Source organism: Solanum lycopersicum, chromosome 11 (assembly GCF_036512215.1).
Source record: "Solanum lycopersicum chromosome 11, SLM_r2.1".
Classification (NCBI taxonomy): domain Eukaryota; kingdom Viridiplantae; phylum Streptophyta; class Magnoliopsida; order Solanales; family Solanaceae; genus Solanum; species Solanum lycopersicum.
Window position 1 is genome coordinate 31,755,080 of NC_090810.1, and position 11,922 is coordinate 31,767,001.

Below are 11,922 nucleotides of genomic sequence, written 5' to 3' on the forward strand. Positions count from 1 at the left end.
TGCTTTTGGTTACAATTTGGGTTACGGATGAGATAAAATTATGAAAGATGGGTGCTTCTTTTTTTTATTATGTATAAGAATTAAATTAAATTTGGATTGAACATTAAGATCATGAAATGTTTTCCTCGTTTATTTTAAGGGTATATACATTCCAAAATATTAATGATAGGATATACACAACTCAAGAGATTAACGAAGGATATTGACGTAATATTTATAACAATTCGAAATAAATATGAATAATATAGTAATAAAAGAAAAAAAGCAATGAATATAAGCACCTCCCTTATATTATACTTTCTCCTTCCCTACAGGTTATAAATATGCATAGCTAGCATCTGTCATTGCTGCATAAATCAAAAAAGAATACTCTCACAAATAAGTCCAAAATAGAAAACAAATCAGGTGAAGGAAAACAACAAATTCCTTTACTGAGGCCTTATAAAATAGAAAACTTCCAATTATCACATAGTATTTTTATTCCACATCTATTCAATTTATTCTTTTTTTTAATTCATATGTTGTAAGTCATTTGAAGTTTGATTCTTTAAAGGATGAATAAAATCTGAATTACTTGTTATTATAACACTTAGATATGTTTCCCAGAGTTGTATTGGCACCATTAACATGACAAAGATCATATGACAATGTTCCACAATCAAATGCTATCCTTTATTTCTCTCAAAGAACCACAAAAGGGGGTCTTCTAATAGCAGAAGGCTGTGGAATTTCTGACACTGCTCATGGGTAACCAGTTATAAACTTATATTTTCTCATATATCTTCCAAATATGGTTTTCAAGTAATATTATTTATTGAAGTTAAAAAGATACATCTGGTATATGGACACACCAGCCAATTGAGGCCTGGAAACCAGTTGTAGGTGCAGTCCATGCCAAAGGTGTAATCTTCTTTTGTCAACTTTGGCATACAGGGACGGTTTCCAGCATAGGTACTTAACTAACTCACTTCATATACTCAAATTTGATGCATGCTTCCTACTTCTTAACCGACTCCTACCACAGATTTTCAGCCCAATGGACAGGCTCCTATCTCCTGCACAGACAAGCCATCAAAACCTCTAATTTGTTTTGATGTCCAACAATTTCCACCACCACAGCGGTTGACAACTTGCTGCTAAAAATGCAATTGAATTTGGTAAAACATACCTCCTCTGTCTCTATTTAGTTATCCACATTAGAAATGACACACATATTAAGATAGCAATAATTAGCATAGTAAAGTTATAATTTTACCCGTATTAATCATGTATTAAAAAAATTAAAACTTGATAATTTTCAAAAAGTTTAAATGAGGGTATAATAGGAAAAAAAATTGTTCTTTCTTGATTTGTCAAAATGGAAAAGTAAGTAGGAACAACTAAAGAGAAAATATGGACAAGTAAATAGGGATAGAGGTAGTACTAGACATGTTTTCTATTACAAAGGAGAGTTATTTTAATAAATAATACATAAATATGCCTTTTAACTTGGCTTCGAATCACATTTATGCCTTGAACTTTGGGTGTGCGCAAGTAGACACTTCAACTTGTATAAAGTTAAACAAATAGACAAGTATGTCCTGCATGTCATCCTACATGTCATTTTTTGTCTACGTGGTGTGATACGTGTATTGTGCCATGTAGGACTCATGTATTTATTTATTTAAAAGTTGAATTGTTAAAGTGCTTGTTTGTGCATTATGAAAATTGGAGGTCAAAGTTAAAATTTGAAATCAAGTATAGGATCCAATATATGTATTATTCCTTGTTTTAATTATGTGTTAAATGTGTAGATTTTGATGGGATTGAGATCCATGGAGCTCATGGCTATATAATTGACCAATTTATGAAAGACCAAGTCAATGATCAAACAAACCAATATGAAGGGTCTTTAGAGAACCGTTGTAGATTTGCACTCGAAATAGTTGTAGCAGTTCTTAATGAGATAGGAGCTGACAGAGTCAGGAATAAGGCTTTCCCCATTTGCTGACTACATGGATTCAGGTGACTCAAATACAAGTGCTCTGGGACTTTACATGGCTGAATCCTTGAATAAACATGGCATTGCATATTTCCACAAGGTTGAGCCAAGAATGAGAACACTTAAGGAAAAAGATGACTGTCCTGAAATCCTTATACCCATGAGGAAGGTATTTAAAGGTACTTTTATTGTAGTTGGTGGTTACGATAGAGAAGATGGAAACAAAGTTGTGGACGAAGACCGAGCTGATCTTGTTTCATATGGACGTATGTTCATAGCTAATCCGGATTTACCAAGGAGATTTGAGCTTGATGCACCTCTGAACAAATATAACAGGGAAACATTCTATACTGATGATCCTGTTGCATTTCTAGAAACCACAATATGACACCAACGAACCACTACTCTTTTCATGGATGTAGGGGTTTGTAAGATGATATAAACTAATATCCCCATTCGAATTCAAACATCATTGAGTAATTTCTTTATTGTTATAAAGGCAATGAAGTATTAAAAGTTGGATGGATGTTCATATCTTCAAATAGTAAGAGAAAATCTTTAAAATAAATTACCTACATCAGATCACAACTCAAGTTCAGGCAATTCTTCTCAGGAAAAGTTTACTAGCAAAACGTTTTGTACCTATTTTCAACCACAACAACTCTATTCCACTCGTGTTTCGTCTTCTCAACACAAGCTTCCCTTGAATTATGCAATATATTGTCAACCAAGTCGCCCTACTCCAGAAATTTTATTTTTAGGTTCTGGAACAACACAACATAATGATGAAATGAAAGAAGAATGAACCAAAGGCATCGCGAGGGAATATAAGGTTCAGGAGAAACTTTCTTCATTCATAACATATTAAAAAAGAAAATCATCAGCACATATATCCTAATTAAGTTGTACAAACTCGGGTGGTGTTGTATATTTGACTTTTCGGGACAAGGTCATGGACGAATTTATGCATTTTTTTTGCAATTCTATTATTGTAGGCATGTTTCAACCATATTTATGGTATGTATATCTTTAACTTCATCGACTAACATAATTGCAAAAAGTAGTTATTTTATGATTTTATATGATCCTCACACATACAACAACATAATGTGTGTATATATGAACACATGTGTGTGGAAAATCTTGAAATATACGTTGTAGCTAATAATAATAGAAGATAGAACACTGATGCACCTTGTATATCAAGCCCTCGCTAGCCGAAATGTAGAGCTAATGTCACGACCCAAAAATGGACTTGATGACACTCGTCTTATCACCAAGACAAATCAGCCTAAAACTCAATCATTACAATAAAATGCGGAAAATTTACTATCAACTTAAATTATACCCCAAAACCTGATTGTCACGTGTACAAGCCTCTAAAGTATACAATTGAATCAAAAGAAAATATAAGTCTGATATGACATTTTTTTAGAGTAGAACAAAATCATAAACAGGAGTAAGAAGGTCTGCTGAGATGACAAACAGCTACATCACAAATCTCCGAGAAGCCTCAAAATAGAAGAGAATATATCATAAGGTCCGGGCTAGTAACCTACAATAAAATTGTAGAAGCAAGGGGTGAGTACCAAACCACACGGTACTCAGCAAGTAAACGTCTAAACACAAGCTAAAGAGATGAAATAAGGGTACTCCTACAACCCCAACCAAATCTCGACAACTAACACCTGCATAACAATCAGCTCATCCCAACAGCTCACACTTTAGATAGCACGTAGCTCAACAACAACACTTAGACAAATTATATGTCTTCCACAACAACACTTTGACAAATTGCATATCCTCAACAACAACACTTCAACAAAATACATATCCTCAACAACAACACTTCAATAACTTACATATTTTGAACAATAACACTTCAACAAATTCAATATCCTTAATAACAAGCTCAGTATTCATCAATCACAAGTTTCGCAGAAAGACAATCACAAGATCAACAAAACACAATATCAAGTTCACTAATGATAAGTATGTACATTGCAATGGAATGCAACGTCTATTATAATGATACATGTCTGACCTAGTGATACACACCCACTGGCTCTCAGTCCAGGATCCATAAGGAACATATTTGTCCATGCATCTGTCGCGGTGCACGACACGACCCTCGATAATAGTAATCATCGTGGCGCGCGATACGTGCAATGAAATAAGTATCTATCGCGGCATGTGATACTTCCCTCGAAAGGGTTCATCCGCTTTAAGTTATTATTCTTTCTCAATGCACATAACACTTTTCACAGCAATGTCTTAAAATAATGCAAATGACATGTTCACACAAATAAAGAGGATATCACCATTTTCATAACATTGCACACTTCACAACAACATCAACAAAGATTCAACACGACTTTCAAACCATTCTCTATTATCAACACATCACACACAACCAATTATTTACACTACCTTTTATTACCCTTTGTTTTCATCATTAGAATTAATCAATATGAACAAGTCAACCAAACACAAGTCCCATTACTCCCAACATATACCACAAGTAAATCCACATATTTCATACACTTAACAAGGGTTTAGAAATCCACTTGCCTCAAATAGTCGAACAATCACTCTGATACTTGAGCCTACCCCTTTCCTTGGACTTCCAAATAATTACAATCTATTCAAGCAAATAATCACAATAATATTTCAATTTCTCCAATATCATAAATCTAATAATATTCACATAACGTAATACACCTGATATTTAATTATCTATTTTAATATAACAAAACTTGATCCAGTGATAGCATACAATAAACTTTCAATCATGTAAGGATAAACAAACTCAAAACTTATATATCAAGAACCGTAGCCATAATACTTATGTGTTAATACCTTTTGAAATAGTGCACTCACACCCACATACCACAATTACTCTAATAATTAATCCTCCATTAACACACTTATTTTTTTCCCACCAAAACATCAATCTGTAACACAATTTGGTTTTTCCAATAATGGAATTTATTGGTGTTAGTTTCCTCATAAATCCAACCAATATTTTATCTTATAATATTTGGAAGTGATGATTACAATGTTATAAATGAAAGGAAAATTTCAAATCTTCATTTTTCTCGAACAAAATTGTTACATGAACTAAATTTGGGTCTTCGCATCATGGCATTGACCGTGCCCTCCGCCTCTATCGTCCGACACCACCTGGGTAATTTTCTTCTCTTCTTCTTCTTCTTATTTTTTTGATTTTATAAAGTGATAACCCTACTAGTTATTTTAATACATAAGGGTCAAAAAGTACAGTTCCAAATAAATTGTCATTTTAACCCATTAACTATCAATTAGGTCAATTATCTATAATTATCCATCAATTAATTAAATTTAGTTAAATGAATATTTAAAATTTCCACAAATGACCTTCCGAGTCATTACAATATCCACCACTAAAAACCATGTTCGTCCGCGAACATAAAGTCAAGGAAAGTCAAATACTAAGGGGATACCAAGATCCTAATGTAAAACTTTCAGAGTCATGATTCTATTTCCAAGTGAACTAATACTTGGGACCATTCCATCAAAATCAACTATCAAGAACTGAAATTTCGAAACAATATTTGGAAAATCTTCTAAGAAGGAGTGATTACCAAGTCAAAGACTAAAAAATGGACCCAATTTGAAATGAAACTCACTAGACCTTAACACGACCATAAAAATTACTATTTCTTCATATATCCATGATAACTTTCTCGGTCAATTCCGACTACAACCCAAAGTGAACTTTAACCAACCACCATACACTTATAATGCACAAACCATCACAGATCTTATCAAGATTTTTTTTTCACAACATAATCTTTTCACCAACTTAAGTTTAAAAAACCGATCTTCAGACATCGGGTGCCCATCAAGGGAGAATCAAACTTATCTAATCCAAAGAAGAAAATGACTAAGTAAACACCGAACAAATAATACACTCCAAAATGCAGAATCTCTAACAACACTTTTAGACAATTGTAACTCTTAATAGCAGCTCTTATATAAGTTCTTATAAGCAAGGTTGTTTTTATAGACGTATTGAGATACTTTGACTATATCAACAACGCCAACTTTATCATAAATGAAATGACCAAGTCTGTTAAAGGATCCTACTCTATCAAGAGGACATAAGAGGATCGGTATATCCGATCCACCACTAGGAATTTACGCATAGATGTAAAAAAACATGTGGACATATGCAATGAATTATACTCCATCCTAAACGAAGTAGGTGATCAAGTAAGAATATATGGAACCAAAGTTGAATAACACTAAATACTTCTTCTATAGTGTCTCTATCAAACATTTCCATTTGTATGACTCCACATACTTCTCATAGTACTCTACTAGAGCCAAGACTCTTAAAATTAACTAATATCATAACCAAACTAGCCATTTGCTTTACTGCTAAACTGTCATTAGTATAAAAAATTTCTTATCAAACACATTGTAGCCTTCAAAATTTTTGAACTATGACTCTCTTTCTTTTCATTTAATCATTTCATGATAAATATAGGTCACACCCAAAACTGTTGATACTAGTTTCAAATCTAAAAGAACTTTCCCATCAAGGTAAAATAATTGATTCATACCAAATGTCAACTCTATGCAATCATTCATATATCAAGTTTCAACCACCTTTCAAACCATCATATACATCGTCCCAAATCTTAGAGAAACTCTCTATCACTCCAATAATTTTGTGTACTATAAGCTCATAACCTCTACTCACCATCAAATGACTATGTAACACATCATAATAGTGTATATCGTCCCATCATCAAAATAGTTTCAATTCCATCAAAATACTCATTAACCATGTAGAACTATAGGTCCACACCTTTTAACATCAATAAATTACCTAATATATTTTGATCAATCTAGCTTGACATAATCACATAGAATTTTCCACTCCCATTTCTTCCTCCCAAACACACCCAAACTTCATAAAATCGATGATAAACTCTAAGTAAATTGGTACCAAACTAGGTCACATCTCATAGTCAAACACAAAGGTAAGAATTTATACAAACTTTAACTCCATACCAAGGATCTATACGAGAGATCTTATTCCTTCAAATCTCTTAAATTCTTTTCATGACGCAAATTTTAAATACCTTTAACTCTTCAATACCACAATTTTTTTTCTTTTCGATGACTTTCTTACTAATCTTATCACTTGATCGAATACTTTAAACAAAAACATTAAGAGAAATACTTTCTTAGGCCCTTTAACAATAAAAAGTACATATTTTTTACTCGAATCGATGTACAAGTCCTTCAAAATGGCCAACTCCCGATGCAATCGATCATTTTCTTAATTTACTTATTTATACCTTGACAAAACACACTACCACAAACTTTCACCATGAAAAACTTGAATTTTTGAATTCAACTATGTAACTCAATCACTTTATCTATGAACATTATCTCATACCTTGAAGATTTTTATGAACTCACGTTTCATAGATTATCATTGATCGCCTCTCCATCAACCTTAGCATATCTTTCACTAAAATTTCTACCATACTGAGTATCAAGCTCAAACATACAAATGAACTAATCATCATACTCGAGCTTAACGTCCTTACACTTTATTCTCAAGTTTTATCTAATATTTTTTTAAAAAAACAATATGGTGATCCTGTGACACTAAATATTATCATAATCTGAACAAAACGGATGAAATCACGTATCTATGAACCAAATTTTCAACCCCTCTGAAGATACCTCCTTGGCCCTTGAAATAAGAGAAAACATTCTTACTCTCACACCCCTTTTTGAAGGTTAAACTATATTCCACTAATTTATTAGTATTTTTTATTATGAATCTAACTCCTTTAAATTCTATTCGAGCGGTGTTTCAATACCTACCACAACTTTCTTTGCAACCCTCTATTCACCAAATAATAGCATATCATAACATTAGATACCCGCAAGTTATCATTACCATGTCAAAATATAGTTAACCAACAATCTTTATCAAATAGTTCTCCTCAGTCGTAATCCATCACAAATTCTTATTACCATTATGCTTAGTTAGCCCTTTCCATCACCACAAAGTCAACTCTTATCGAGATTACGTCTCAAACCAACTATACCAATCACATTCAAAATATTAACACAATTTTATACGCACTTTCTTACTAAAATTCCCAATTACGTTCACGAAAGTATACTCCTTGAGACTTCCTTTACCTATAATTTTGTCATCCTAATATTGATCCACTTTCGACGTGCTTATGATGAAATACTACTCATTTAAAATCTTGGAGATACACTTCACAACCTGAACACATGAATATAATAACAAACATCCACCACTATAAGCTTTCTTATAAATAATGCTTAATACATCAATTCGTACTAGCAATCTAGTTGATTTCTCAAATATGAATTCAACATCGAACATTATTATATGATCATGTGATACAATTGATAACTCCTTAGGTAGTTAATATTCACTTTTAACAATCAACATATCTTTTTTCATATACCATTAGTATCGCATCGTGAAAGTTTGTACATCCACCACTAACATACCATACCTATTGAGAAGATTGTAATCAAATAGTCTACACATTCATGTCCCATTAAGTAACTAACATACACTACCAAATATGTTTGTTCTCTAGTCCAAAACAATATGCATTCCTTTTTATATACACTCAATCTGTGAAAGATATTCTAACCTTGATTGACACAATATCATTCTCTACGCAACATATATATGTTATGGCAACAATACCAACTGTAGCTTTCAAAGTGACATTGTTCATTACCTATCAATCCTTTTAATCATTTCACTTCCAATAATCAAACTAATCAAGATATTGCCAATACTACACAACTATTATTTTCGCTGCTAAATAACTTTTCTAATATAATGCGTTCATGAAGAACTGTTAAACTTCATCATTTAAATATTCTTAAAATATTTCGTTAAGTTATCACCTAACTTAATCGATTTAAACCATTAAAAATTTCAAACCTGACAACACAACCTTCCATAAGTCTATCGCTTCCACATTTATAAAAACCTAATATCCAAAACATATACAAGACACCAAACACTTACATGAGGAACTATGCACGAGTCATCACATAAGAGAAACATAATGGAGTGAAGCGATAAAATTAAAATCAGACCAAGTCCCACGATACAGATCCAACAAGTGAAGATTTTCCCCAAAAGTCACTATAGCCTCTCAAAGATAAGTACAGATGTCTCTGTATCGATCCTCGAGACTCTATTTAGACTGGACTTGTACACACGTGAGACCTATGAACCTGGGCTCTGATACCATTTTATCACGATCCAAAAATGAACGTGATGACACTCGTCTTATCCCATAAAGACAAGTTAGCCTAAAACTCAACCATTTCAATAAGATGTGGAAAATTTACTATCAACTTAAATTATACCCCAAAACCTTATTGTCACGTGTACAAGCATATAAAGTATACGATTGAATCAAAAGAAAATATAAGTCTGATATGATATACTTTCTAGAGTAGAACAAACTCATAAACAGGAGTAAGAAGGTCTACTGAGATGAGAAACAACTACCTCATAAATCTCCGGGAAGCCTCGGAAAAGAAGAGAATGTATCATAAAGGTCCGTGCTAGTAACCTACAAAAAAATCATAGAAGCAAGGATTGAGTACCAAACCACACGGTACTCAGCAAGTAAACCTCTAAACACAAGCTAAGGGGATGAAATATGGGTACTCCTACCATCCATACCAAACCTCCACAACTTAAACCTGCATAAAAATCAGTCCATCCTAACAGCTCACAGTTTACACAGCACGTAGCTCAACAACAACACTTAGTCGAATTACATATCTTCCTCAACAACACTTTGACAAATTACATATCCTCAACAACAACATTTAAACAAAATACCTATCCTTAACAAAAACACTTCAATAACTTACATATACATAACAACAACACTTCGAACAAATTAAATATCCTCAATAACAAGCTCAGTATTCATCAATCACAATTTTGCAGAAAGACTATCACAAGATCACCAAAATACAATATCAAGTTCACTAATGATAAGTATATATAGTGCAATTGAATGCAATACCAAGTATAATGATGCATGTCTAACCTAGTGATACACACCCGCTATCTCTCAGTCTGGGATCCATGGGAAACATATCTGTCTATGCATCTGTCGCAGCGCCCAACATGATCCTCGATAATAGTAACCATCACGGCACACGATACGTCCAATGAAATATAGTATCTATTGCGGGGCGCGATACGTCCCTCGAAATGGTTCGTCCTCTATAAGTTCTTATTCTTTCTCAATGCACGTAACACTTTTCACAACTATGTCTCAGAATAATGCAAATGATATGTTCACACAAATAAAGAGGATATCACCACTTTCATAACATTGCACACTTCACAACAACATCAACAATGATTCAACAAGCCTTTCAAACCATTCTCTATTATCAACACATCACACACAACCAATTATTTACACTACCTTTTATTACCCTTTGTTTTCATCATTAGAATTAATCAATATGTACAAGTCAACCAAACACAAATTCCCATTACTCCCAAACATATATCACAAGGAAATACACATATTTCATACACTTAACAAGGGTTTAGAAATTCGCTTGCCTCAAACAGTCGAATAATCACTCTGAGACTTGAGCCTACCCCTTTCCTTGGACTTTCAAATAATTACAATTTATTCAAACAAATAATCACAATAAGATCAATTTCTCTAATATTATAAATCTAATAATATGCACATAATTTAATACACCTAATATTTAATAATCTATTTTAATATAACTATTAAAAACCTGCAAGCAACACAAGAGCAGCCATGGACGAGGTTATGAATTTAACTAGGAATTGAGAAGAAGAGCAATGTAGATTTTGAGATTGTATTTTGTAGAAAGATTGTTACTTCATTCATCATTCATGATATGTATATATACATGTGACTAGGATGAATCAATCTGTTAGAAAAGAAAAGAATATCTAACTAACTAATTAGTTTGTTATGTAACTAACTATGACATCACTAACTATAAAATGGAAACTAACTAACTAACTAATTGAAATAATTAATACACATGTTTAATCATGATTGTTAATACCTCTCCTCAAGTTGGAGGTGATGATTTCACATCCAACTTGTGCAAAATGGATGAAATTTTGATGCCAGTGAGTGCCTTAGTAAGGATATAAGCAAGTTGATCAGAAGTAGACATATGATGTAAAGAAATGAGCCCCTCCTGAAGCTTATCACGTACGAAATGACAATCTACCTCAATGTGTTTAGTTCTCTCATGAAGCACAGGATTACGAGCAATGTGGATAGCAGATTGACTGTCACAATGAACACTAATAGGAGAGGAAATAGAAACAGTCAATTCAGTAAGCAATCTGTGAATCCAAGTTAACTCTCCCACAACCTTTCGGAGTGATATATACTCTGCTTCAGCTGATAATAGGGAAACTGTCTCTTGTTTCTTAGATTTCCAGCTAATAGGACTATTCCCAAGTAATACTAAATAGCCACTGACTGATCTCCTTGAATCTGGACATGATGCCCAATCTGAATCACAAAATGCTTGAACTGTGCATTTAGGGTCTTTAGACAAATGAATTCCTAAAGTAGTATCCTTTTTGAGGTATCTAAGTCGATGATAAGCTGTTTGTAGATGTGAAGCTCGTGGATCTTGCATGAATTGGCTTAAATGTTATACACTGAAAGCTATGTCCAATCTAGTATTAGTTAAGAAATTTAACTTGCCTATCAACTTTCTATAGAAAGTGGGATCAGACAAAGCAGTTCCTTCCTTGGCTCTCAATTTAATAGTAGGATCCAAAAGAGAAGACAAGGGTGTATAATTGAAACAATCATATTCTTTGAGTAAGT

General features: G+C 33.0%; 1 pseudogene; it reads left to right on the forward strand.

Annotated features, from left to right (window-relative positions):
• Nucleotides 1-543: 543 nt before the first annotated feature.
• On the forward strand, nucleotides 544-2,507 carry LOC101253346 (12-oxophytodienoate reductase 1-like; annotated as a pseudogene).
• The last annotated feature ends 9,415 nt before the right edge of the window (nucleotides 2,508-11,922 follow it).